The sequence below is a fragment of the Castor canadensis genome, chromosome 15 (genome assembly GCF_047511655.1).
Source record: "Castor canadensis chromosome 15, mCasCan1.hap1v2, whole genome shotgun sequence".
NCBI classification, from domain to species: domain Eukaryota; kingdom Metazoa; phylum Chordata; class Mammalia; order Rodentia; family Castoridae; genus Castor; species Castor canadensis.
In genome coordinates this window covers 92,267,988-92,274,832 of record NC_133400.1, presented here as the reverse complement: position 1 = coordinate 92,274,832, position 6,845 = coordinate 92,267,988, and the positions used below count along the sequence as shown (strand labels likewise).

Below are 6,845 nucleotides of genomic sequence, written 5' to 3'. Positions count from 1 at the left end.
GTGCACGCCAACATGCCCAGCTTTTTATTGGTTGAGATGGGTTCTCGTTAATGTTTTGCTCTGACCTCAAACTTTAATCTTCCTGATCTCTGCTATCTGAGTAGCTAAGATTACATACAAGAGCCACAGCCCCTGTATATTCTACCACTTTTTAAGGCATCAAAACACTTAATGATTTTTTTCTTCAAGAGCAATTTTCATCATATTTTACTCTCCCTGACTTTTAAAAATGTTTTTGCAATATTTCAGGTTACCTATTGACTGGTAGCAAAAGTCAACAAATGCATACACTTCCCACACTGTGAGACTAGATTAATACTTCATGTAATTAACCAAAGGATTCAAAATATTTACAAAAGAGACCTGACTTTGCAAACAGGAACAGATGCCTCCCATTTCTATCCAGCTTACTGTGCCCAGAGAGTTGAGAGTGGAAACACACAGAATTCTTGTTTCCTCTGACCATGCAAGGTGGAGGTAGGCCACATCTGAGCTCAATGCTTTGGCAAAGATGCCCTTGGTTGTGGTGACCTTGCTGAACCATTCAGGATCATAACACAGAATATATTTGCTTCTACATAAAGGAATTCTCATAAACCCTCTGTTTCTTTACTTTCTTAAATTAAATTGTTCCTTGGGTAGGGCGGAGAGGGAGAAAGCCCAGTCCATGATCAGGGAGCTCTAAATTTACTGCCTGCAACTTTCCATGTCCCAGACAACCATTTCTTCACACTGAGCCTGGACTTGGATTTGGGGTCATTTCTGGAGTGGTACTCTGGGAAGGAAACCCACCCTCCCAACCTGAAATGACTCTATGTCTTGTAGAAATATACTCAAATAAGTGGTATTTTCCAGCATTTTGTAGTTTTCTGTTTGCATCAAGTTTACAATGCTACTTATAAATTAAAACAGATGTGAACATAGAACTTTGGTCTTGAATATTGAATCCTGCTGATAATGTGTTGTAGGTTGATGGTCATCTCTGGTTTCATATTTACTTTGAATGGCTTCATTTTATAGTTAGTTCTCAGTCTAGGATTTAATGGATACATTTTAGTTGACCAGACGTAATCTTAATTTACATAGTTGCATGCCTCTAGTATTTTCAGATTTGAATGTAAAGACATTTAGAACACATGAGAAACCTCCAACTATACAGAAATCAGCAGGTATGTTAAAGAACTGTAAAGTAACTTTTATTTATGTTTATATCAAATACTGATCAGGATATTTATTTGGACTCTAAGTCAGATGAAATTCTTGTCCTTCAAACAATCCTCTCTTTGTCTATAGAGGACATGGCAGTGCCAACCATGTGGGGCCATTGGGAGGGGTGAATTTTGTGACATGTCCCTCTTGAAAAGCTCTCACAATAGCTCAGAAGAAGCAAGTCTCTGGATGAAAAGGATGTGAGGGTGATTATAACTGCAGTGACCATGGAACATTTCAGAGAAGTGGCACTGTTGTGAGTACACTGTGGGAGATCCTTTCTCAAAATCATCCCCATGGTCTCATTTTTTTAAAATTTCTGATGTCTTTGTAAGCACTTGCAGCAAATATCATTTTTAAACAAATATTAATATTTTAAAAATTGAGGTTACTGTGTACTCTTTTGCATCTTTCTTCTTTACTTAATGTACTCTCTGCTTACAAGGTGGTTTATGTTTATTTTTCTTCCTAATAATTCTTGGAAAAAAATGAAAATATTATCAAAATCCAGATGAGAAAATGCATAAAAAAGACATTCCTGCCTATATTCAGGATCTCCAAGGGCTGGGGGGAGAGATTTCTCTTTCCTGATGTCCTCCAACCCCCAAGTTTTCTAGGAATCCTGTTACTATAGTTATGCCTTATCTTATGGGAAAGGCAGAGGTGAGAGAATATTTTAAAGGAATACTGTTACCAACTCAACAAAACCTTTGGCATTAGATCTCTCTGAAGAGACTTAACACCTTCTCAGAGGGGTTGAAGTATGTTTTTTTTTCAACTACACCTTCTGTAGGGAGAAATGGAAGGGATAGGGGAGATTTTATGCAACATAGTTTTTGTCAAAATAAGCTAAAATAAAATATGTACAGGAAGTCATTGACCTTAATGAGATTGTGATATATTTTTAAAGTAACAATGAACCTTCAGCTCAAGAGCACTTCCCTGGACCAGCCTGAATTCTGCATCCCATCCCTGTCAAAGATGAGCTGAAACTAGAAACTCTGCAATGCTGATTGTTGATTACTGATCTTAATTCCTCCTTCATGTCCAGGCCAATCAAGCAAAAGACCATGTTGATGTGTGCAGAGGTGGTTTTCTCTTTCAATCTTTATCCTAGGACACACTAAAGAAAGCCACAGCCCAAGACTCTGGCAGACAAGAGAGAAGAGAAGGGACACATCCAATCATTTCCAGATTGGGTGCTCAGCCATATTGGACCTCACTTACTTTCTTGATTCACACTCTCTTCTCCCTAGCTTTATTAACAGTCTAAAGAGAACAAGCAAAATATGTCTTCTTGGAGCTTGAAGAAATTTGTTTGTTAGTTTATTTGTTTTGAGGTAACTGAGGCCAACTAGCTTACTTTATAAATAAGAGTAACTGAGAACAGAGAGGCCAAGAGATTCCTGGGCTTTGTTAGGGGAAATCAGTAAGGACAAGGCACAAATCCATCTTTGTAAATATGGTTCTGAACTCATTCCTCTAACCCACAGCCTTCTCACTTACTGCAAATGTCAAAGAAAATCCTGTTTAGAGCAACAGAGATTTCAAAGGAAGCCTGCCCAGCTAAGATTATTAGTCCTGTTGTAAGTTATGGGTCTTGAGTGGACCATAAATTCACACTAAAAAGACTATTTTTCCTATATAATACATGCTTTGGCCCTAACTGGCTATAAAATTAATTCATACCCTTTTCCATTATCATTTGATTAAAATAACTGGTGACTCCATGGGGTTCAGAGACTGCTGGGAAGATGTGGGCACAGGAGGGATAGTGATAAGAAATGTACTCCCCTACAGTGACCCTAGGGGAGGAGTCTGAAAAGAAGTCAGTGTTGATTGGCTAGAGATAGATCTCCACCTATGCTGATGTGTTCTTCTTATCACCCAGGGACTGGCTGCATCTGGGCAAGGTATCCTTCAGCTTATGAGTCTATCAGCGAGAAATAACACACAGGGTGCAGAGGATCACATGGGAATCTTAGTCAGCACATAGTTTTTCTTCCCTTTTCTTTGGTCTTCTCAAGTTCTATTTTAGCTCCTAATTCCTGGAAATTCTCACTCCAACTTGGTAATTAACAGAGGTTCACCCTAACTTTCCTAGCTATGTTTGGTTTCCATGATTATATTTTTAAAAAATCTAACTAAAAGTTTTCTAGAAAATGACTGAAAGAATTGAGCTTTGTCATGGTGTGAGGTTCCCTGGGACTTTAATGGAGTCCCAAGGACCTATTTTATTGAGTGCTAGCTAAATGGCTATGTTCTTAGCCAAGACAAAATGAGCCAATTCAATCCCAAGCCATATAGCTCCATTATTAAGAGCCTCAAATAACATTTCTCTTTCACTGAGCTGCCTGCACGATGATACAATCTCCAGCAAGCCTGTGGAAGGAGGCACCGGGGGTTCTTAGGAAGTAATGGACATCCCTCACCTCTCAAACCCACTCCTGTGGCGGCATAGAGCCCAGGAAGCACGAGTACTTTTCACGTGGACTTTGTTTCACTCTGTGTCTTCTAAAGCCAAGGAGAGGGAGGAAACACAGAATTCAAACACTAACTCTCTATCCTTCATGCTTTATGGATGTTCTTAATATCCCTCAACAGAACTGTAAAGCAGGTTTTGTGGTTTTAAGCAGATTTAGCTAACTGTTCACTTAGCAGTCTGTGCATGACTGTGTGCCACCACGAATAGCTGTCATATAGTATCAGAAATTAATTAACAACCAATGCCAAAGGAAAACTCTTTGGGAGAAGGAGACACAAGGGGCTGGTAAGTGGCTCAAGTGGTAGAATGCCTGCCTAGCAAGCATGAAGCCCTGAGTTCAAACCCCAGTACTGCCAAAAAAAAAAAAAGACCAATTTTCAACTCCCTGTATAGCTATCCTTATCTCAACTAGCAAAAATACTTGTTCCTTCCTATTATCGCTTATACTCTCTCTTCAACAAAATTAGAGATAAGGGCAAAATAGTTTCTGCTGGATAGCGAGGGCATGGGGGGAGAGATGGAGGGGGCGGAGTGGGTGGTAAGGGAGGGGGTGGGGGCAGGGGGGAGAAAATGACCAAGCATGTATGCACATATGAATAATAAAACAATTAAAAAAAAAGAAGGGGACACAGTGTCTATGATGCATTTTCTCTTCTGTGTTTCCCAGCATAAAGTTGTCCTGAATTTTAGCACAGCTTCTCCTGGGCAGAACTGCTGATGACAAACACCTGTGCCTCTTTCCCCACCACACCTACTCTGAGCAGCCCAAGGTTCACCTCTGCCTTTGTTCCTGATTCTAGCTGCTGTGCTCCAGGCAGGCACTGTGCTCAGTGCTCCTACCTAGCATCTCATGACATCCTAAGATAGCTACATTTCACTGTGTTTCTTAGATGAGAAATTTATAGCCCAGAGAAGCTGTGCATTTGTTGTTTTTGTATTTTGTTTGTTTGTTTTTATTCAGACAGGGTCATACTATGTAGCTCAGCATGGCTTTGAACTTTCTACGTAGCCTGAGCTGGCCTTGAACTCATGATCCTCCTGCCTATGCCCCCTGAAGTACAGATATTACAGGTGTATGCCACCATGCTGGGCAAGGCTGTGCATTATTAACAGATCCCCTAGTCAGAGAAACCACAGACTGGGTCCTCTGAGTACTTGTTTTTCTCTGTCAAAGTCAGGGGAAAACACAGAAGCATGTAAGGAGGAAAGTCAAATTCAACCAATACCCCACAGCTAGAATTCACTACTCTTCTACAATGCTGGTGCTTTTCCTTGCCAGGTATTTTCAACAGTAATCATGTATGTGTGTGCACATGTGTACTTAACATGATTTGATTTATAAAAGGCTTCATGTATGACATTGTGTCCAGGTCTTTCACTTAATATATTAAGTCATGAGGTTTGTCATAAATTGTTAACTGAACAATGTCACCACCCCAGCTACAACTGAGAGAGGTCCAACAACTGGTCCTATTGTTGGGAAGTAATAAAACCAGAATCCTGTCCTAAGCAAACTGACTAATAAGGCCAAGGTTTCCTCCCATATCAGAATTTCAACAGCATCATGAGCTGGTGAGGGAAGGAGCGAGCATGGGCACTTCAGGTACTTCCCCAGGACCTGAGCAGTACTTTCTGCCTTGGCAATTCATGTCCATTAATAGTTCCTTGCAGTTCCCTGAAAAACTTGAGTTTTTCTTGAACCCAATTGCCTTTGAGTGATTTTGGTCTGGAGTTACTAGGCCCATGTAAGGTAAATATACATTTTCCTTATGTCAAGGGGCTCATTTGATCATGTTGGGTTCATTTGATCATTTCTGAGTATACGTGCAATGGCATTGTATTACATACATCTATTTTGTTTTGCTACCATCATGACCATTCAGCTCCAGAAGGTTTCATCTTCAAAATCTTTAACTCTGTCCCCACTAAATAACTTCCCTTTTCCTCAGTCCCTAACATTCCCCTTTCAATTTTCTGTCTCTGTGAGTTTGACTCTTTTAGGTACCCTGTAGACGTACAATCATGAAGTTTTTGACCATAAGGTACTTTTTTTTGATAAATTAAAATACCTAAGTCCATAATTACAATGTGTTGGAGATAAAAGTGCAAGGTACAATACAGGTGCATGACGAGAGTTCTAATCCAAGCTAGAGCCCTGAGAAAATGTCACTTAAGTGGGCACCTTCGGGGAGGGTGACAGGAGCTGCAAGACAGGCTGTTCCCAGGGATGTATCACCAGCAGAAAATAGTGTGACTATTGGCTTAGGAAGGAGGTTAGAATATTCAGATGATAAACAGAATGTCCTTGACTTTAAAGTAGAAATACCTGATTAGACAAGTAATTGATTCTTCCTTTTTGTCACTTACACTCTGAATCAGCAGGAAGCCATAAAAGGAGTTGAATTTGCAGATGTGAGGGAGGATCAGTGGGAGCTCACAAATATTCAGCCATGAAGGTTCAGAGATCCAAGCTGTTGCTAGATTGAGAGGTACAGTTGGGTCGGCAATGGCTGATGGAGGTGAAAGGCATGTGCCAGAGTGCCTGGGATCATGGCCCACATCTGCTCTGCCCTGGGCCTCTTGCCCTGGGGGCAGAATGTCCACAGAAATAAGCTACCTCCATTCCCGTACAGAAATGAGCATAGCATGCCATGGGACCAGGCAAACTCTTATAGTGTAAAGTGTTCTCAGCACTGTGATATGTCACATGCACTATTGTACTTATTTTCACCATCAACTGAAATGAGGAAGATGCTATTACCATCTTTATTTTCTCATAAGAAAACTGAGGTCTGAGAGCTTGTGTTTCTGGTAAAGGCATCCCATTGAGTAGGAAGCAGGACTGGCTGCAGAAGCCAAGTTTACTTCTAAATGTTACAGTCTTTGCCAGAGGGTTCGTGTGGTCTATTTTAGCTTTAGATTCAGTTCCAAATGAGAGATCGTTTGGATGATTTCTCTCTTTATGAGAGGTATTTTAATACTGCAGGATGCTATTCAGGCAACATGGAACTGGGGAAAGTAACTTCTTTCTCTTTGCCAGTGTTCATTTAAACATCAACAATGTTGCAGTGAGCTCTCTTGCGAAGATTAGCAGGGAAGCATGAGTCCCTCAGACAGGCAAAACCACGAATTCAAAAGTGCTGTTCTTTTT

At 40.5% G+C, this 6,845-nt stretch overlaps 1 long non-coding RNA gene across 4 annotated transcripts in view; it reads left to right on the top strand.

Annotated features, from left to right (window-relative positions):
* Positions 1-1,379: 1,379 nt before the first annotated feature.
* Positions 1,380-6,845, top strand: part of LOC141417551 (uncharacterized) — a 72,679-nt gene continuing 67,213 nt past the window's right edge. For all 4 annotated transcript variants that reach the window (XR_012442199.1, XR_012442200.1, XR_012442198.1 and 1 more), the window contains exon 1: positions 1,380-1,465. This is a non-coding gene — a long non-coding RNA (uncharacterized lncRNA). The remainder of the gene's footprint in view (positions 1,466-6,845) is intronic.